This window comes from Epargyreus clarus, unplaced genomic scaffold, assembly GCF_041222505.1.
Source record: "Epargyreus clarus isolate Ecla_fem2 unplaced genomic scaffold, WU_Ecla_fem_2.2 ptg000021l, whole genome shotgun sequence".
In the NCBI taxonomy this organism is placed as follows: domain Eukaryota; kingdom Metazoa; phylum Arthropoda; class Insecta; order Lepidoptera; family Hesperiidae; genus Epargyreus; species Epargyreus clarus.
The window spans coordinates 12,596,331-12,619,410 of NW_027332228.1; positions in this window are offsets into that span (position 1 = coordinate 12,596,331).

A 23,080-nucleotide genomic window follows, 5' to 3' on the forward strand; every position below is an offset into this window, starting at 1 on the left:
GTACGAATTTTCAGTTTTATGTATGTTAGTATGTTATATTATTTCCTTTTAAACGCGGGCGAAGCCGCGGGTAAAAACTGGTTTCAAATAAATTTCTAATCCAAAGCGTAAGTATATCCTGTCTATACTAAAACAATAACAGTAATAATGTAAGGCTATTCTCGGTAGAGACATTCTCGACATTTTTATTTTTTGTACGAGATTTTCCACTAGCGCGTTGGAATGGAATCACTCATGTCGGAAAAAGAAATCACAAAAAGTTTTCCTATTCCGAGATCGCGTCCGTTCCGAATCCGAGCCACTAATGGATTCCGCAAAACGACCTATTGGTTTCCAGCGAGTGTATACGGACATATAGAATGGGGACGTATCGGAAACATATCAATTGCGAAAATTAATATACTCGTACTTACTTTACTCCATCCGTTGAATTTTATTACTTTTGAAGGTTTTGACGGATGCTAACGGCCGTTATCAATAATCAATCTATCGAATGTTTTACAAACCAAAGATCTAAATTTGTTAAGGTCTGCTTACGCTTGTTATTATCCAGTTCTTGCTTACAATAAATTGTCAATTTTCGACCTTGAGTGCGCATAACTTTGTACAGATTGATTACCAATAACGAGCGATACGATGAATACTCGTAGTTAAATGTCAATCTATGATAGGGTATATTTGGATAGATTGATTTTATTAATAGACACAATACTACAACATTATTACAAAATACGTCAGTATAATTTTATTCCAGTGCAATGTACTTATATTTGTTCTTATAGAATATTTTTTTAATATTTCAAAATGAAATTGATGTAATAATATTAATACATTATCTCCCAGAATTTCATTTACAACATTCCATTTTAATAACTGTAATGCATTATTTGTGTAATTTTATTTGTATATGAGTTTATCAAGTATTTTTACAATTCGTTTTCTTATAAATTATGTTTTATCTACGTTGTTTTAATAGTAATGTTTAATAACAATTCGAATATGTTTTAGGGCTAATTTAATTAACAAATTAATTTATTCTAAATAACTAGTAATTTGACGCATCGCATAGCAGAGCGCTCACCATAAACATCTGACATGTACCTAGTGGGATCCGGGTTCATTCCCGCCAGACAGATATCTAAATGAGGAATTTATATTTCTGTTTTGTGTCTAGATGTGTGTGTATTTGTCTTCGTGTAAGTTCTTTGTTTTTCAACCAACTATCTTTTGTTATTGGTACTTGTTCAATTTTTGTTAACTTGAGGGTAGATTTAGAAACCGCAGTTGTTTTTTTATCGCTTCTTGCGATCAGTTGTCATCTTGCACCATACATGATACACTGTTTTGCACTCGGCGAGTTTATCCAGACGTTCTGTATGTGCCCAATCATTTTTGTTTTGTACATGGGCTAGCCGTTGTACCGCGTGTGCTTTGTGAAGTGCATAGTGATTACTACTCAAGAAGACCAGGCCATACCTATTTCTTCGAGCAACCTGACAACGTCATGCGCGTCACCCCTGACATGCTTCTACTCTGGAGATCGACTTGGATGACAAGGTAGTTTGTTTTATCTACTCAATCTGGTAGTAAATATCCACGTTTACGCAATTTTAAATAACTTGATATAATATTTCGTTCAATAAACTGGTATATTTGAAATTTTGCCTTTTGTCTATTCTTGTCATAAAAATAAATTAAAAGGTCGACATTGCTAGGGTCACTCGACACCGTACTCGACGGCTCAGTAAAGATGAATGTGCGTAGTCCAATTTGGTTAACGCGGTGTACGGAAACCGAATTGATATTGGAATCGAAATAATTTATTTTTGAACATACATATAATCTACTACCACTTCTAACTCCTTTAGAAGTGGTAGTAGATTATATGTTTCGTTATGGAGAAGCGGCAAAAGAAACTCCATAAGACACATTTTAAAAAATACAAAAAAATGTGATAGAAAGCATATCAGTAGACAAAACATCTCAGTCGTGTAATTTGTAAAAATCTACACCAGAGAAGGGCCTCTGTTTAATAAATGCACATGTTATAAGATTTCGCTTACCCAATATCCGATATGTCTTACGCTACAAACGCCTAATCAATAACGCCCCAGAGCCATCTGAAATAAAATTAATTGAAGAGGGTTCAGTAGTTAAAAGTATAAAAGAGATAAGAAAAACATCGACAGGATGAAACAAAGGGACTGGAAGAAAATAAAATTGGTCGAGACCACACGACCCTAGATAGAGGTAGCGGTGGGGAAAATGATTCTATTCTAATAATATTCAAAGGTATAATATTTGTGGGAAGAGGGTTGTGACCGTTTTAACCCTTCGTAAAAGATTTGACTACTGATACACTATCATGTATTTTATTTTATAGCCACGTCTTTAAAGGTGGTCGAACCCTTTGTGGGTCGGGCACGGTGCTACCGCCGTCTTATTTTTGCCGTTTAGTACAATTGTTAAGGATTTTAGGCTTTCGAAGTAGCAGTGCAAATTCTGTTAGTGGTTGATTGCAATTATTACTAAACAGCAGTGATTACTTTTATCACATGAACGGCATATTTATTTGGTCTCGATAAATTATAATTTATATGCATATTGATTTGTATTTTCTAATATTTTATTTTAGCTTCAACCCCGACTTTGTTCCCATGAACTTCGAGTTAAGTTGCCGCGATAATAATATGTTAAAATGAAAGTAACATTCATTGCATAAAATCCTCCATGAATAAAACTGCGATAAGCAACTTTGGAGATGATGTTGTTTCCCAATCAACGTCTATTTCTAAGCATTTAAACATATTTTAGTATACAGGTCACTACTAAACAATTAGTATAAATCGAAGGTTAATCTTACATAGTAATCTATGCTCTCACAGACAATCGAACTTGCATATTGAACCATTCCGCGAAATCCCCAGCGGGTCTCGAGACTGCCCGTCATAACACAAATTTGAGCGGCACTCCACCGAATGGATTGCTCATGCAAAATTCAGACAATCTCTGAAACAATGGAGGTAATATTCCGTTTATGTGAGAGGAATAAGATTTTAATACAAAGATTGCGTTTTAAGTGCCTATATGCTAGTAGTGTCTTGACAAGATACTTTTCGTGTTATGTAGAGAACACAGTAACGGTCTGGTCAATAAGGGGGTTAATAGTGGACTTTCAGAAGCTGATAGATGTTTTCATTTATAGTTATAACGATTCGGGGGCCGCGTTTTCTTCATGTTTAGTTACAAAATAAGACATCCTTAAATATCGTGCAAACTTGCTTGTCAGTGTCACATCTTAAGTAGGTAAATGTGGCAAATAGTTAGTTAAATATACGATCTATAAACATACTGTAATCAGATTCAATAATCTGATATGTGTAGTAAATCCATTGCTCTCACAGACAATCGAAGTTTCATATTGAACCATTCCGCGCAATCCCCAGCGGGTCTCGAGACTGCCCGTCATAACACAAATTTGAGCGGCACTCCACCGAATGGATTGCTAATGCAAAATTCAGACAATCTCTGAAACAATGGAGGTAATATTCCGTTTATGTGAGAGGAATAAGATTTTAATACAAAGATTGCGTTGTAAGTGCCTATATGCTAGTAGTGTCTTGACAAGATACTTTTCGTGTTATGTAGAGAACACAGTAACGGTCTGATCAATAAGGGGGTTAATAGTGGACTTTCAGAAGCTGATAGATGTTTTTATTTATAATTATAACGATTCAGGGGCCGCGTTTTCTTCATGTTTAGTTACAAAATAAGTCATCATTAATTATCGTGCGAACTTACTTGTCACATCTTAAGTAGGTAAATGTGGTAATTAGTTAATTAAATGTACGTTCTATAAACAGACAGTAATCAGGTTCGATAATCTAATATAGTAAATCCACTGCTCTTACAGACAATCGAAGTTTCATATTGAACCATTCCGCGCAATCCCCAGCGGGTCTCGAGACTGCCCGTCATAACACAAATTTGAGCGGCACTCCACCGAATGGATTGCTCATGCAAAATTCAGACAATCTCTGTAACAGTGGAGGTAATATTTCGTTTATGTGAGAGGAATAAGATTTTAATACAAAGATTGCGTTGTAAGATCCTATAGTATTGACAAGATACTTTCAGTTTTATGTTTAGGGCACAGTACTGGTCTGAGGCATGAGGGATTTAATGGTTGACTTTGAAAAGCTCATAGATGCTTTCATTTATAATTTCAACGATTCAGGGGCCGCGTTTCCTTCATATTTCGTTATCACACCAATTATCACGCGAAATTGCCTTTCAGATCTTAAGTAAATAGTGAATTAAATATACTTAATATTACCATACAATAATCTGTTTTTGTCTTGTATATTTAGTATTATATAACGTTCATTAACATAATATGTGGGAGAATGCTTCATTTCATATATATAAATATTCCGTTTTTAAAATCACATGATATTAATTTCGAACTACCGCTCCGTATTAACAATTGGCTACCCGTATCATGGTATAAAAAAGGGGCGCGCAACTGTCAACAGATCAGAAGTTGTCCAATAGTGGGCACGGCACGGTGGTGCTCTGAACTGTTTGGTATTTTGCTTGGGTGTTATTGTTACTGTGGTGGCATTAACGCTTATTCGTTTAATTATTTTAACTATAATTTTTATAAATATTGGTTAAATTAGTTGAATCGAAATACCATTGTAGATCTACCTACCGGCGCGCCCACATCAGAATCGGGATAGGATACGCCCTTTTATTACGTAATAGTTTTAAAGTAACGGTAACAGAAGATAAATCAACCGCGTGTATAGGAAGTGTTCTACTGAAGAATTTATCGTGGCTGTACTCCTGACGACAGTTTGGGACGCGCAATGGAGGCGATATGGACAAGGCTTTCGACATTGGAGGAGCTGTGTGTGAAACACATGATGAAACCGGTTGCGTGAGTAACGTGTACGGTTTGTCTAAATATTGTAATAATTTTATGTGCATTATTTTAGCAAGCGTGTGAAAGCAACCGCAAGCTTGGGTATGAAAATTGAGGAGGTGGAAGGTGGTTAGCATCATCCATGTTAACTGTCTACGTAATTAAGACTCATTTGCGCCGAGATTCATTGGCGAACGATTGGCGCTCCGGTATGATCAAACCAATGGTTTTTATATTTTCGATTGTTAAACTTGCTATTTTTTGCTTTTTGAAAGTTGTTAAAGATTATAAGAATCACTAATATGAAAATGTTTGGTTATGCGCGAAGAAATTAACAATCATACGTGTAGGTACCGACATTTTTTTAGAAATGTTTTGGCTTTTTAAAATATTCGAGTAATTTCAACTATGCTTTTCACAGTTTCGTTACTTATAGCAACGCTTTAATAGGCGATGCTCAATAAGTAGATGAACAATGATAATATTGTTTTAAATTATTGCGCTGCAAAAAAATATTTTACGATTGTGAATACAAGTTCTGATATCTACCCTTTTGTATGTACCTATTCGTTGTAATGCATTTAACATTCTTAAATAAACTCCGTCTTAAAATAAAACTAGTCACAATGAAGATTATTATTGAAGTAAAAGGTTTGATAAATCAGGTAGCATACTTTTTGCCATCGCAATTCCATGGCCGTAAATTTCGTAAGTTTTATTTCTAGTTTCACCTGGAACACCGTGATAGTGAGATATGTATTGTGCTCATTGAAAGGTGTACTCTCAACCAGCGCTTGTCATTTTTAGTAGGATGCTATCTAATAATATTTACCTAGCGCTTGTTCCCAGAATCTGTAACTAAAATGAAAGCTGCTTATTGGGGGTTTTGTAACAACACTTGACTTGTGATGGCCGTAGACGTGGACCAAAATTGAATGAAAATGTAACATTTAGATTCTGGTGGTGAGTCAGTAAGTTGTTTATCGGTAAGCGACTTTGTGCTCTTACAAATTTGTGTATTTAAAGTTATTGGTTATTGGTTTATAAAGGTTACAAGTTGCGAAGGATACATTAAGGTAAAGCTGAAGAAAAGGAGTTTGGTAACGTTCGCATCACCCCAAATGGTGTATTGGACTAGGCAAAAAAAAAACGGTGAATTAAGTTATAACTTATTAATAAACATTTAGTCTTCTGTGTTTTTAACATTGTTTTGTGACATAATGTGTAACTATTACTTGCTATTCGCTTTAAAAATTGCAGAAGTAAAGAGAATCGAAGCTTAGCTGACTGTAGAAAAAAAAAAACAGTTACTATAATGGTGCAAAGCTGTAAGCATTTTGATCGGTTAAATGTGTTTAAAGGTTTAATTTAATAAAGACAATTCATTAGCCTCGCTCGGAGTCGATCAAGTATTTTTAATAATAACTTAAAGTTTGAACTTGTTTTACAGTAGTTTAAATTGTTATTGGATCTTATTTCTTATTTTGTGTCATAGTAAATAATACCTTTCGAGATGACGTACATCACGATCCTAGACTTTACGTGTGAAATTATATTATGTTGGTACCTTTAGTGAATACTTTAACAGTGGTAAGTCAACTATACCATCATGTAATCTAGCTAACAATCTAAATGTTTTAATTATTCATTGACATAAGGAGTTTATTGTTATTTTATTTAGTTTTGTAACTGTGTAGATGACGACATTACGTCTAGATATACGGCTGTGGATATAACAAATTCAGAATATTCACGCACGCTATGTTTATATTATACGAAACAATTCGGCGTGTTTTTCTCCTATTCATAATTTTGTCGTCGTTACACTCAAGCAGATAAAGGTTATAAAGGTGGTAGAAACTTTTAGGGTCCGGCAATACCAATACCATACAGCAGTGTTAGGCTCTGCTGTGTTGAAGATATTGATGGGCCTCAGTAGCCACTTACCATCAGGTGGACTGCATGCTTGTCTGCTACTTCTAAAATTTGGTTTAAAGTTTTTGTGTGTGAGCGAGTATTATGTATAAATCAATCCGGGACGAAATAACGGTATTTGTAGGTATACTTATTATTCTTGCAAATGGTTAATTACAAAAACTTTTGGAAGTTATTCACAATTTCTGGTGATAACAGATACTGTAACATATGTGTTATATTAAATTGAAATAGGTAATTCTATTATTATCAGATATTGTATCTATTGGAACTCGCGGTTCATACCAAAAAATATTCGTTATTGTTTTGTGTTCATACTGTTTCGACCGCTGTTTGTTATTCTACGAATTAAAATGTATATCTTTGCAGATTTATAAGTCAAAGTCAGGTTCGGACGAGCAATTATATACCTACTGCAAATTCTGATAAAATTCGAAAAATCGAATACTGCAAAAAGAAAAAAAGACAAGAGAGTACATATACTACTGTCAAATTGGACTCTGCAATGTGTGATCATTATTGTGTGGTAAAGACTTTGTTTGCAGCAATGCCTATCGCACAAACGAAGGTAATTGTAATAATCAAGGTAAAAGTAAAATGATATAAGGTAAATAATATAATGAAGGTAGGATGACTCCAATAACTTTTTACGTTTAATGACCTGGTTTTCGTTGTAATGTAACTGTGGACTTCAGAGTGTTATTTCGTTGGCATTTGACGTCATCACATGAACGGTACGAACTATAGCTCATGTTATGGTAAGGCAATAGTATTTTAATTATTTTATTAAGAATAACGACCACGGAGTACTTGCTGCTCTGATATTTTCTTTACTGTATGTAAAGTTGACATTAAAACTGTTTTGAACGTGACAATTCACTTTATTATTATTTTCACACATTTGTGTTGTAGACATCAGGTTTTTCGGTTTGAAATTAACTTTTACTTTTTTATTTTTATGCTTGTTACAGCTTATTTGTTTACAGTTCTAAATAGGAAAAGCACTCGTGCATGGTTTTGAGCAGGTCTCGAATAGTTTCTTATAAAATTCTGTCATAGTCAAATGAGCTGACTTAAAAGGCATTAATGATTTTCAAGAAATCCTGTCTGAGATAGTCAGACACATTATAACAAATTCGGTAAAGGAAGACATCGTGAAGAACTACACATCGGGAAATATATTCTCAAGGGTATCTGGAGTCTCTACCCAGTGTACGTTTGGCGATGCAGAAGACTATGCCATAGATTTAAGCGAGCCAAACGAAAAGATCTGTAGATTTTACTCTCAAACCATGAACGAAACGCGGAGCTCTCTCGTTATATCGTATATAATTATTGACTATACATATAATGTAATGTGTTTTCAGACTACGAGAACATGTGCTATGGAAAGTAAACTATTTGAACATGTCAGATGACTGTGAACCCTGTGAAGCAATGACAGTATCGACAGTCAAAAATCTGGTAAAAACTTTGTGTTTCTCTTGAGTACCTGCGAACTTTGGAACGGTATGTGGATTGTAAGTTCAGTGTTATCGGGATTGTCTTGCATATCGATGATTGTCTGGCCAACAGTCATGTTTATGTTTGATAATAACCCGAGTGCCATGTGACTTGACATCAGCCATGTGATTTGGCAATTCTTTTCAGATAATAATCAATTACGTACGTACGCTATGTGACTTAGCGAATTTATGATGTCATGTGACTTGACATCAGCCATGTGATTTGGCAATTCTTTTCAGATAATAATCAATTACGTACGTACGCTATGTGACTTAGCGAATTTATGATGTCATGTGACTTGACATCAGCCATGTGATTTGGCAATTCTTTTCAGATAATAATCAATTACGTACGTACGCTATGTGACTTAGCGAATTTATGATGTCATGTGACTTGACATCAGCCATGTGATTTGGCAATTCTTTTCAGATAATAATCAATTACGTACGTACGCTATGTGACTTAGCGAATTTATGATGTCATGAGACTTGACATCAGCCATGTGATTTGGCAATTCTTTTCAGATAATAATCAATTACGTACGTACGCTATGTGACTTAGCGAATTTATGATGTCATGAGACTTGACATCAGCCATGTGATTTGGCAATTCTTTTCAGATAATAATCAATTACGTACGTACGCTATGTGACTTAGCGAATTTATGATGTCATGAGACTTGACATCAGCCATGTGATTTGGCAATTTTTTTCAGATAATAATCAATTACGTACGTACGCTATGTGACTTAGCGAATTTATGATGTCATGAGACTTGACATCAGCCATGTGATTTGGCAATTCTTTTCAGATAATAATCAATTACGTACGTACGCTATGTGACTTAGCGAATTTATGATGTCATGTGACTTGACATCAGCCATGTGATTTGGCAATTCTTTTCAGATAATAATCAATTATGTACGTAAGCTATGTGACTTAGCGAATTTATGATGTCATGTGACTTGACATCAGCCATGTGATTTGGAAATTCTTTTCAGATAATAATCAATTATGTACGTAAGCTATGTGACTTAGCGAATTTATGATGTCATGTGACTTGACATCAGCCATGTGATTTGGCAGTTCTTTTCATGTGACACGACCATTTATTTACACTATTAGACACCGGTTATGGGGTTAACCAATTAAAGTTACGTGTTTTGTGTACCATGAGATTTGGCTTCTGTGGTTAAAATTGAGACTATATTATCCGCGAATCTAAAGTAGTTTATCCACTTCTTTAATATTATTGAATTTGATTTTTTTAAACTTTTGTTCGCGAGCCGTAACGGCTGCTCGTCAGAATGGCCGTGTGGGAGAATGCTTCATTTCATATATATAAATATTCCGTTTTTAAAATCACATGATATTAATTTCGAACTACCGCTCCGTATTAACAATTGGCTACCCGTATCATGGTATAAAAAAGGGGCGCGCAACTGTCAACAGATCAGAAGTTGTCCAATAGTGGGCACGGCACGGTGGTGCTCTGAACTGTTTGGTATTTTGCTTGGGTGTTATTGTTACTGTGGTGGCATTAACGCTTATTCGTTTAATTATTTTAACTATAATTTTTATAAATATTGGTTAAATTAGTTGAATCGAAATACCATTGTAGATCTACCTACCGGCGCGCCCACAAATAATACAAAAAAAGATTTTGGGGTTCTTGTGCGGCAGAGACTACATTAGATTTGAAGGTGGTAGAACGCTTTTTGTTTCTACTACGGCGGCACTCCTGCCACAACTATTTGTGTGGTAAAGAAGGCATACTTATCCAAGACGTTTCAACTTAGTGCTCATGAGAAACAATGCGATTTGTGGCCATCCTCATTTGGGAATCTAATCTTATTTTGGTTGGATTACAGATATCCATGAACGGCACTAGCCATTTTCCATCAGTGGGACCGTATACTCATTTGCTACTTCTAAATTAATAAAAAAAAGTTTTTAAGCTATCTTGGTATTTCAATTTCTTAAAAAAAACATAGTAGGCACGTGAGTACATTTTCATAAGCGATCAAATATTTTCTGTTTTCGCGCATATACTCTTATACCTTCATAACGCTCATAATAAGGCCTTGTCATGCCAGGCCAACCGGAGACGAATCGTCGTAAAAAGTGGGATCCATTAATTCTATATATTTGCAGCCCACTTTTGTCATGAAATATACCCAGGACGAAAAAGCGGGTAGATTAGCATAAGTAAATTAACGCAATTCGTTTAAGAGCCACCCGTGTCTGACATTCCATTTGTTCTCAAAGATCCAATTTGAAATCCTAACGAATGAATGCGATGGGTGTTTTAAATTTTATTAGCTGACCCGCGCCGTCATCATACCGATGGGACTAGGAGGGTTCCATGTTCGATTCCCGGCGAAGTATGAAACCGACATGTTTAACGTAGAGTTTAATTCAGCATCTTGGTTTTCATAATACTCAATTGAAATAACATAATTATAATATTATTCTATTTAAATACGGAAGTAGCAAAGGAGATGCCGTCCTGTATGGGTAATTTTCTACTGTTGTCCGTGGGTAGTTAACTACACATAGGATTGGATTCTCCCGTGAGGTTGACCACTGATACCCTTGAGGATTAAGTAGGAACGCCTCGAATAAGTACATTTCCCTTACAGATCAAATATGACAGTGTTTAATACTGCTAACTAGAGAAATATTATGAAAATAAAAATCGGTTTGTTTAAAATATAGTCTCCCACTCACAATTTAGACGAATAAAAAACCTCATAATATGTTAAAATCCGTCACACCGTTTGGGCGTACCAAAAACTATATACATAAATACACTCAAAAACATTACTCTCCCAGTGGGATAACAATATCAGTATGAACGAAAGCTTCAAGTAAATAATGATCTGTATTGTATCCCTCACCATTGTTACTTGAACTGCAATATCGCACAATAGTATTTTCAAGAAAGACCGAGCGCTGTTTTCCTTCAGAATCTTCGCAAAGGGAAGTTCAGGCGTGAATACTGTGACTTCATCGTTTGTGCGAGTAGTTATTTGATTTTTTTCCAGCTTTAAAATATGTTATTGTGATTCAGACATTTATTTTGAGATTTCTGGTTAGTTTACTAAGTTTTATACTCCTTTATACTTTCGGAGCTTATGCAAAAAGACTATATTGTTTTGTAATAGCTTGTCCTGGTGGTGAGCGGGGCACCCAGTAATACGGGCTAGCAACCCAGTACAGGGGCCCTTTCGCCTTGCTTTTATAATTGTAATTTAATCAATAAAACATTTTTTATATGAAATAATTACTATGGTGACTTATAAGTTCCTCACTATTTTTTTTCTAAGTTGCGTGTAATTAGAAATCACATATTAGATACCGGATAAAATGTGTTGATGTGATGAATGGGTCATGCGATTGAAAGCTCAACTTAATAAAAGAATCCTTGGGGAGCTAGGGCAATCTAAATCGGACGAAAGAAAAAGCTAAATTAATGATTTCAGCACGTTTCTGTAAATTTGCAAAATTTCATTGTTTGTCCATACAGACGTCATAGTAACTCGGAAACGTAAATTTCACGCACACCACAACTGCTATAACGACATAAAGAATAAGACGCCAATATTAATTTCACAAAAGTAATTTGTAATTACCTACTGATGTAAGAAAAAAAATGACACTGTAGCACTTGTTTCGCTTTACACCATTGTAGGGCTTGTTCCGTATTGTTACTCTTATAATTAGGACATATTTAAGTCCACACTCGTCCATTTGGTAAGATTGACTTACCAGATGGACCAGAGTTTGTGACGAGTTTACGGCCATAGTTTGTGATTTGGCGGTTGTGTTTTTGGTAACGTTCTAGAGCCTCAATGGCCGATAATGGATCGACGTGCAGCGTGTAGGAAATTGAAATATATACCACTCGATTCCGGGCAGATACCACGTCCGTTGAGAATTTTATCTCCGGCGAATTTCACAATATTTGGATATCTACTGGGCGGTATTGAACGGTTTCACTAATATTATTTTGTAACATTTTAAAACGAAAAATTTGTTGCAAACGAGCATACAACCCACCTGATGGTATGTGCAATCTGCTACCCTTTACATACAATCCACTTTAAGGTAAGGGACAACAGTTGCAATACTCCAGTACCCATAGTTGGAACGCCTCGTATAATGTTATGTATCTTCTTTACCCTAAGCGCTTGATACTATGGTTATTACGTAGAAATAAACTTAACAATGGTGCTTTCGAAAAATAAAATATTATTTAATTTTTTTACGACTTTGATGACTAATCGAACTGAAAGTAGTTTCAGCACTGTAAAGATATTTAACAGCGGATATTATAATACTGCTAAGTTTTGCTTGTGGTTTTGGTTGTGCCTGAATAGCGATTATGCCGGCGCTAGGCGTAGGAAATTGAAATAGATAGTCGGTTGCAGCAGACGCTCCGTCGGTAACGCCTTCATCTCCGGTCGCCGGGGATTCACAATTGGATATTGATCGGAATCGAACTGTTTTGCAAATATTCCGTGATGATACGATTTTAAGGCACTTAAAAGTTATGCTATTTAAGTATATAAGTAAGAATTTAATACATTTCTAGATGATTCTAGAATCGGTACATTTCAGAAAAACTTACTATTAATTGGTAATAAGGTCATGTTGTGGATGACAGTGTCTGATCTATTACTACTATATAGTTGAATGTTATAAATAAGGTTACAATTAATATTTTTCTCTTCGAGATGAGACCTTACCCAACAGTGGAAAGTGACAAGTTGATGACGACGACTTAAACTTACTTAGACTTAAACTGTAGGTAATATGAAAATGAAAAAAATCAAAGACGGTTGATAATTTAATAAAACGAACTAATCGTGAAATTCAAAGCCTATCCTGTCCTTGCTAATACAAAAACAAATCCAAATCCAGATTGAAAAATACCTAATGTTATGTGACTTCACGTAAAGTAACAAAATATGTTCGAACGACGCTATTCACGTCTACTCGATTCGTATTGCAAAAGATGAATACTGTTTGGTGATCGGGTTTTCCTTGACGTTCGTTGAATTGAAAAGATTTCGTTTGTCTATTTCTGTGCATTCATGTGGTTCATGTGAATATTTTCTCTGAAATAGTGCAATATTTCTGCGTGTTTGATAATTTATGTTACTTTTGCTTAGGTATTGAACTTTTTTGAAAGCGACAACGATTCTGACATTCACTCTAATGCTGCAACCACACTTGGCACTTGCCGCAAACTCCAAACTCGCTCAAAATATAATTTCATATTCTAGCCTTATGCCAGATTAGATACTTGCAGATAGTCTGCAAGTAACTCGTTGAACAATGACGAGTATGTAAACGCCGCGCACAAAGACTGACGCGTAATCCTTTGATGCGCTATGAAATAACGACCCCACGGAAGTCGAACACGCGTCGTAGCGAGTACTGAATCCAGCCGAATAGGTTATTTATATATTTGTGGTGTATTCGACTGTGCTCGGCGTGTATCTAAACATGACATTGAATTGATTTATATTTCTATTTGCTGCTATTTTCTGGTCTGTCAAGAAGGTACACCTACAAAGCAGTACAAAATCCACGTAATATTTTTCGTTTTAAATTTTTTTTAATTCTTAGTTTGGAGTCTTATTTAATCACTCGAGTGCCTACATTAGAAACATTAAGGAATTCTTACAATTCAGCCCGCATACTTATAATTCTCTAGAATAATAAAAATACTTACAGAGAGGAAAAGGTTATTCGTGCTGAAACATTCAAATACGCTTTGGAATCTGAAACAAATTAGTTTCTTTAACTTTTTATTATCTCACTAAATAACCGCTTCCATTACAAGGAATAAACTTGTGTTGCAGTAAGAAGGAAAATAGTATGTTTGATACTATTTTATTATAAAAATAATAGTACAGATAACATTACCATGACCTTGAACAATTATAACGGAACAATATAGTTTTACAATAAGAACATTTCCCAGATGTTTTGTATAAACAATAGCATGAATCCACAGAAGCAAGTCAAAACACCACCGTCATAGCTCTTACCGAAGTCCTTCCCGGCGCCGTTGGCCGGGCGGTTCGAGCTCCCACTCTTGCTACCCGCGACCCCAGAAGCCACCTCTTACGACAGGCAGGGGATACTGTAGCCCTATTTTTGTCCCGGAACTGCAAGGACAACTACGTTTACCCCTATCTTTCTGTCATCTCTGTGATCATCATCAAGATTTGTCAACCATTGCCTCTTTCTTATCTGCCAGCTTAATATGGTATAAAGTTTCTGGACAATATAAGGACATTTGAATAATTTTCTATTCAAAACAATATAACATCTGAAACAATATCTATCAGCAATTTTTATGTGTCATTCAAATATTTTATAAACCGAGGTTCCGTTTTGAAGAATACAAATGGTCACGTTAATCATTACGTGTTTCATATCAGCTATTACTATTTAATACTTTAAGTTAGCATAAATAAAATCTTATATCCTTACTTCAGCAACTGGCATGTAATCTCGTTTATCCCAAGCCCCAGCTCGCTCGCTTTATTAATTTTTCTCACATTTTTCATTCGTAGAATGGCTCTTCTAATGGTGTTTAAAGATTATTATAAATGAAAGATAGAACCAGTAGTTCGACCGGACGGATACCAACGCTACACCCATTTTGGAGGGAAGCAATTCTTTCATTTTAATGGATAGGTGTGAATACACATGACGCAATCTTTGTCCACAGGAGTAGTAACTAGCAACGTATTTGTGATCGGCAGATAGAACCTCCGTTCTGTATGAAGATGGTTACAGATGTCCATGGGAAGAAGGGACAACTCACTACTAGAAAAACTACATGCTTGTTTGAAATTTATAAAAATACTTTTCACTTTTTTCGTCAAAATAGTGCACTAACTTCTTAAAAAAGGCCACTGAAATTTTCACAACGCATGACGACTATCTGTATGAAGAAGTATCTAAACGTCTAGAATATATAACAAATGTGCAATATTTCCCGATTCCCTTTTCTCGCAAAGGATGGAATATCCGCTGTTTGTTCGGTAAATATGGGAGATATAAAAATCATACGGCCTCTGAGTCACTGCTTATGTTGAGTTCTGTTATTTGTCGAATATTTTTTGGGTAGAAAATACAACGGAATAGGCTGTTCCTATTTTATTTATGGTGTTCAGAACACGAATTCAGAGGACGAATTGATCCTTATTCTTGAGATGGTATAAAAGGAACTAATGTAGTAGTGTTTCAATATAGAAGGAACAACGAGTATGCAAACCACCTGATAAGTGGCTACTGCTGTCTTACCTCAGGTTGATCGCAGATGCGTGGCTACTCCTGAGGCTGAGGGCACTGCGACTATTGGCTAGAAAAAGATGTAGCGGTAGTCTCACCGGAGTCAAACCACAAAGGGTTTCGTTTGTCATTACGCTTAAAAAATAATGCTAAGATTCCAAAACACTTATAATAATTTTCTGTTTTCGATACATAATAACTTTATATCTATTATTTGCTTGTATGTTACTTTTATGAGTATCCGAAGTACTTACTTCAATGGATGTCACGAATAACGGACATCTCATTCCTAATGGCTTTGGGTTCGGAATGTGACCAGCCATTCAACCTTCGCATACCAGCTGATATGATAGTCCCAATATCAATATCATGTAATATTCAACTGAGCACTTGGCTCTTCAGAATACCATGTTGAAAGTAATTTCGCCCTTCGGTCAGTAATATCATATTCTTAGTATGCGATACGCGGTATAGTGATATGATGGAAGATTCAAGAGACTGTGTAGGTGTGTGCGGATATCTGTAAATATATCATTTGTATTTTCCTTACCCCCACGTAACGATTGCTATATTATAATGTATTTAATGAAAAATAAATGAAAATCAAAGTTAGAAAAAATAATTAAGTTGATACCAATTAATCGATATTGTTATAAGTAGGTATATATTTTATTAATAGTTCAATCTATACCCAGTTTCTTACACAGCTGCAGAGGTTGATGTTTTTCGAGCGAATGTATGCACAATTGTACATAATATGTCTCATTGCATGGAACGCTCTGCAGCCCAAAAAGCTTAATGGCTTTAAACATATAAAGTTTCTTTAGACTCGTCTAAATTGTGGGAGTAACAGACTTTATTTTTAAACTGTCGGGTGTTTTTTTATCGTCTCTTTTTTGTTATGAATTTTATAACATGACTTATATTTTCTTGATTTACTCGTTTCTATTTCCACTTATCTTGGATATTATTTTTATATATTCCGTAGATACTCCATCCATTCCTATTATATCTCGATATTCATATTGGAATACGATTAGCCTGAAGCACTCAGAATCCCCTGTTACCGTCGTTTAATACTCATAGCACGTGAATCGACTACAAACAGACATTAAAGAATATTTAAATAGTATCATTTTTCACGAACCAATGACACTTTATTTTTATTAATACTATTAGTCCTCTTTCTACCAATTGGTAGTAACAGAGGTTACTGTTTTGCAAACGTATGTGTGTATTTATGTATGTAAGTTTAATTACTTGGCCCGCCCTATTTAACACATGAGGTGTCATACGATCTAATTGTGGGGGTTACTTAGGCTATATATCTTATCTTAAGCAGTTGGTTGTAAATCGTGTCAAATTCACTTTACTTTTGAGTCTACTTTTCATATACCTAAATATGGTTATACTACGCCGAATACCTTTATTCAGTACCCTTACCATGAGTTTTTACGTTTTGACAAATATGACTGTTTTGGTATTTGTTTACGTATTTGCCCATACAAACTCCAATCAGCGCCCCTAGCGGATTGTATCAGAACTATAGTGTCAGTAACGTAACATTAAATGTCTAAATTGACAAAATGGCGCTTTATGTTTTGTTTCTCTTTTTTGCAAACATGTGAGGCAGACAAAAAGGCTTGAGCACTTACTTATTGTTACGTTTACTCAGTTTACTGAAGCAAACGGAACAGAATAATGGATTGAGTAAACGTAACGTAAAATTGTGGGATGTTTTGAAAACTCCTGGTAAGGGCACAGATATAGTCATGACAAGTGTGCTTGCACATACTACAATTTTTAAATCATAATCAAATGTCAAGTAATAAAATCATGCCCGTTTATAAGGAACGAGTTATGCCCATATCGCCTTATATAATCTATATAGATCCAATCTATATATATCCCATTCTATGGAATCTATACAGATTACAGTTATATTACGTGGGCATAAACGTTTTACTTTACGTCAGAAACTCTTGAATTCTCATTTTGTATCGTTAACTCTCTCCCTAGCGTTCCCGATGTGAAGTGAAATGCGAATAGCTCGCCACACTAACACGTATTCTCAATTTAAAGTGTCCAATACCAAGTTTCGTAGGTATATTAAGGATTCCTACTGACGGAACGTTTTTTCGGCGCGTTCATTTTGTGCACAATTTCAATTTACCGTTCGCTCTAGGAGCATTTTCCAAATAAGCACGATTGAAATATAAATAATTTGTTACGATAAATGTAAGAAATATAAAACAAAAAATGTTTTGTAATATTAGATATTCGTATATTCATGAAAGTTACTTTTGTTACAATTGTCATTTCACGTTCTCATACTACAAAGGGCAATAGCGACTAAAAAAATATATTAATAAATAAAACAAAAACGTTGGGTTCTAAAGAAAATTACATAAAAAATTGCAAAAAATACGAACTAAGATGAATCGTGGTTGGTTAAAAATATATCTCTTTTTTAAACGGGCCGTAAATACGCTTACTTAGCAAGTAGCCTAACGCTACTAGCACTGACAGAGTAGCTAAGTTTGCGCCAATGTCTACCACCAACTATAAATCACGCAGTTCGCTTCCTCAAGTTGGTACTTTATGGTACAGATTGCGATCTCTACGTGACGCTCCAATGCAGCTCCAAATGTTCTTTGTTCCGTACACAATATAAGAAAGACGTGACAATATAAAACTTGAATAACTTATTCCAGATAATGGTGCTCACAATATTATGTATGGTTGATTATTTTTCTCAAGGTGTTCCGTTTCGATCGTAGTATTAAGAACATTATTCATCACCATATTCATATTTTGAAGGTGGTAGAACCCTTTGAAGGTTACCACCTTCCGAACTACCTTCGGTTCTACCGAACACCTCCGACGAAACCACCGCCACACCTATTTCAGCCTAAGTTTATAGCAGTGTTGAGCGCTGCTGTGTTCTGGTTTGAAAGGTGTGGTAAGGGAGACATAGTTTTCCGAGGTGATCCAGCTTAGTTCTCAGGGGTGACCGGCCTCAGGTAGGAAACTTAACTATCTTATCTGGGGTTGGTTACAGATGTCCATGGGCTGCAATAGCCACTTACCATCAAGTGAACTAAATGCTCTGCTACTCCTACATTAATATTAAAAAAGTATAACTCATTATTATAACTACGACACAATTCGGCAGTCGCCATAAATGTATACGAGTATTTGACAGTTAATACAAGTTGTTTTAATAACTAATCGTAGCAGAAATAGCAAACAGTTTATGGGCAATATGGAACTCGCATTTAACGATATTGAAACAATAAAAGATATAGAGACGGTAATACTATATTGATGTAGGACAAATAATGTTTGACAGTAAATTCGAACGATATGCAATTGTATGGGGAATTAATAATATTATATAACAATTTCTAAGTATATATCTAAAGATTAAGAAACTTTTATATAAAGGTCTGTAAAGTCTATCAATTCGTAAGTGTCCAGCGTGGTGGATCATGGTATAAACCCTTTTTATTCAGAGAGCAGGGTGCACGAATTCTAATCTAACATTTATGCCCCAATCTATGATAGGGAACTAAACCAAAAAATATAACTATAACATATAACATTCTACGTACTCGTATGTGCATAGATGCGCACAGTATTCGCTTACGACGTCGTTATGTTACTATTTTCAGGGAAACATGTTTTCAGTTGACCGACTTTCGTATCGTCGGGGATGCTGCAAAAATGTAGCAGGAAAATCAAAATTCTTTACAAAGGGTTCCGTGCTGATGAGATTGGAAATCTTGTAGGTTACACCTTTCATAACTCACTGCTGTATCAATAATGAAAATGTATTGAGGATATAGGATTTGAGTATTGCATGTTTTTTTTTAATATAGAACCAACCATTTCATGGCAATTTTTGCGTCTGGATTGAGCTCCTAATTGTCCTAAATTAGTACCAAGGGAAGGAAATCGACTTTAGGTTTCCATTCCATTTTTGACTATATATCAATTAATATTAATTGTTATGTGTGCTCTATTTATTAAATTAATATATCTACTATGTATAAGACAAAGCATATCGACGCCATAGATGGATTCTTCTAAAAGTTACGAAGTTAGTATGTATTTTGGTCCTTTGAGCCTGATAAACAGTGACCTACGGACATACAATACAATCCAAAGCTAAAACTATGAACCAAACTCTACCCCTATAAAATAATACATTTTGGTTAATACGTAAATATTCTCTAAAAATCATACCTACCAACAAAGCCCAACAAAGATTGATTCGCATAATTGGCAACATTGACATATTTCGCTGCGATACAGACCCTCTTCAAATATATGTCACGAAGCCCATTGAATATGTGCACAGTAATATAGCATACGCATGATAAAAGGGTTTTATATTTATGGACCTCTTTACAAGGTACAAACTGCGCCTTTGTGAACGATTCCACTAGAACTGAGTGACAAAGGTCAAACTCCATTTGAAAGCTGAGAAAATTCTTCCGAGAAAAAAGTTAAATATAATGAAGAAAGTATTCATAAGACGAAATTAAATTTCGTTTCTAGTTGTGACACTAATAACAATAAAATATGAAATATGTTCGATATGATAGCTTATAAGTAAACATAAATTATGCAATATTTAGTTTAATTTTTAATACATTCGAAGTATTTTAATTTCTAAAAAAAATTAGATTTTTTATCTGTGGATTGCAAATTCCAAGACGGCGACGGTCCTGCTTGAACGGTGAGTGTAGTACCTGCTAACGTTTTGAAACATTACCCTCCGCACCCTTGGCTGAAATATAATTTAGCCTGACACGATACGATCAATGTCTCTAGGTATAATAGAGCCTTACGTGATATCGGTATCTACGATATTTTCAGCACAGATTTCAGAATTGCATGCGGAAAGCTTGGAGAGCGGAAATTGTTGATAAGAAAAATAAAATTCAACCCTACTTATAAGTTTTGATGGAAGTAGGAACCGTATTTGCAGTCTGGTCACGGCACTTTATAAAAATAATATCATGTAATGTAAGTAACCTTAAGACGGAAATCGCTTGAAGAAAGATTTAGTAGGTAAAGTGATTAAGATTGATATAGTAAATAGGATGTGTCTTCGGGCAAGTTATAAGGGCTGCATTAAGCATTCTTAACCTTTGAACGGATTGCAAACTCCTGTGTTAGTTTTTTAAGGCACCGTACCTAAAGGGTAATCCGTAACCCTATTACTAAGTCCCCGCTGTCTGTATGTCCTTCTGGCTCATCCTCCTGAACCGTAATAGATAGACAGTTGACATTTTTACAGAGTATGTATAATAGTGGTCGTTATAACAATAAATATTTAAGTAAAACAAAGTTAAAAATAATAATGTGGTCGTCATACAGGAAACCGCTATCTTTCAACGTTTTTCGCTTTATCTATTGAACCGTAATACCCGGAACCTCCGTGTGCGAGTTCGATTTCATCATCATCAATCCAATACTGTCCCACTGCTGGGCACGGGTCTTCTCTCATAGTAAGAAGGATAAGGCCATAGTCCACCGCGCTGGCCAAGTGCGTATTGGTATACTTCACATACCTTTAAGATTTTTTTATATAAGTCTCTCAGGTTGCAGGTTTCCTCACGATGTTTTCCTTCACCGTTTAGCAAGTGATAATTAATTTCTAACGCGCATATTTCGTCGTTGAGTTCGATTTGCACTAGGCCAATTATTCTAGGTACTTTACCCGTTTACACGACTAGGCTAGGCTAGGCTAAGTTGACATTGGTTATATATTTCTGTTGGGTTTTGTTTTAATATGAATCATCTAGTTATCTTTCGACGTCTACATCTGCGCTCAGTATTTTAATATTAATGTAATAAAACCCAAAAAAATACGAAATAAATTCTATGCCTATGATTAAAACGTAACAAAAAACTTGAAACTTCACTGCCAATTATCGAAACGCCTACAAATAGTATTTACCAATTTATAGAACCATCCTTAAAGTATACGATATTTCAGGTTAATACGATAATATTTACGACTGCGGGGCATTCCATCATCGTTCGCTCTCTGTTTGCCGATCCATCGTTTATAAACGTCAGAAGTTGGGCGCGGCTGCCCAGCCCTATTCGTTCGTTGTTTTTGGTTAACACATTTATGAATCGATGTACTTATATTTATATCAAAAACGATAAGACTATAATAGGCAGTAGAATAATATTCGTCTTTTCATGCCTTTACGTAAACTAAACTTCTATGCTTTCATTTGGTTATACTTAATGTTAATAGCAAACGAGCATGCAGTCCACCTGATTAGTTATGGCTGATGCCGTTGGATATCAGCTATCAAAATTAGTATCCTACCTCAGGTCGACTATAGATGTTTGCTGCCCGAGAAAACTACTGTTATATACGCACATCATTTTTTGTTTTGTGATTGTTAAAAGTAATGACCCGCGTGGCAGAGCGGTCACCATACCGGTCTGACGCGCAAAGGGTCCCGTGTTCGATCCCCGGCCAGACAGATATCTAAATGATGAATTTAGATTTCCGTTTCTGGGTTTGGGTGTTTGTGTATTTGTCTATGTGTGTGTTCATGGCACCCACGACACTGGGAATCCTAGTGTGGTGCTGTGAGTGTAGAAAGCGTTTAATATACGTATTAGAAACTAAACATTACTTAATTTAAAAAAACATCGCAATGAAACCATCTAGAGTTTCCTAGTATGGGGCTTCCGGTTTAGAGACCGTAATATAAATTATCTATAGTTACCCTTAGATAGTTCCAATATAAACGTGAGTGACAACACCCTTCTTAATTACTCAACCTTCGTAGCCGCTACATAATTATAAGCCATTGTTAGGCTGTTATGTCCGTCGGTTAGGGGTATTTCATTTTAGTAATCATTAGTAAATAGATTAACAAAATGGTCATGTGGTTGAAAAATATTTTATAATATAAAACGATAACTGTACCTTATAGGTTCCTGTGCCCTTACCTTTACCTTACTTGCTTGTGAGTATTTACGTTTTGACAAATATGACTGTTTTGGTATTTGTTTACGTATTTGCCCATACAATTTCGAATCAGCGCCCCTAGCGGATTGTATCAGAACTATAGTGTCAGTAACGTAACATTCAATGTATAAATGGACAAAATGGCGCTTTATGTTTTGTCTCTCTTTTTGGCGAACATTTGAGACAAAAAGACTTGATCACTTACTTACTTATTGTTACGTTTACTTCAGTCTACTAAGCAAACGGAACAGAATAACGGATTGAATAAACGTAACGTAAAATTGTAGGATGTTTTGAAAACTCATGGTAAGGATACTGATTCATCCATCATAATGGTAAGTTGTATATTCCCGATTCGTATTTATGTCGATGAGGAAATTCCTTTGAA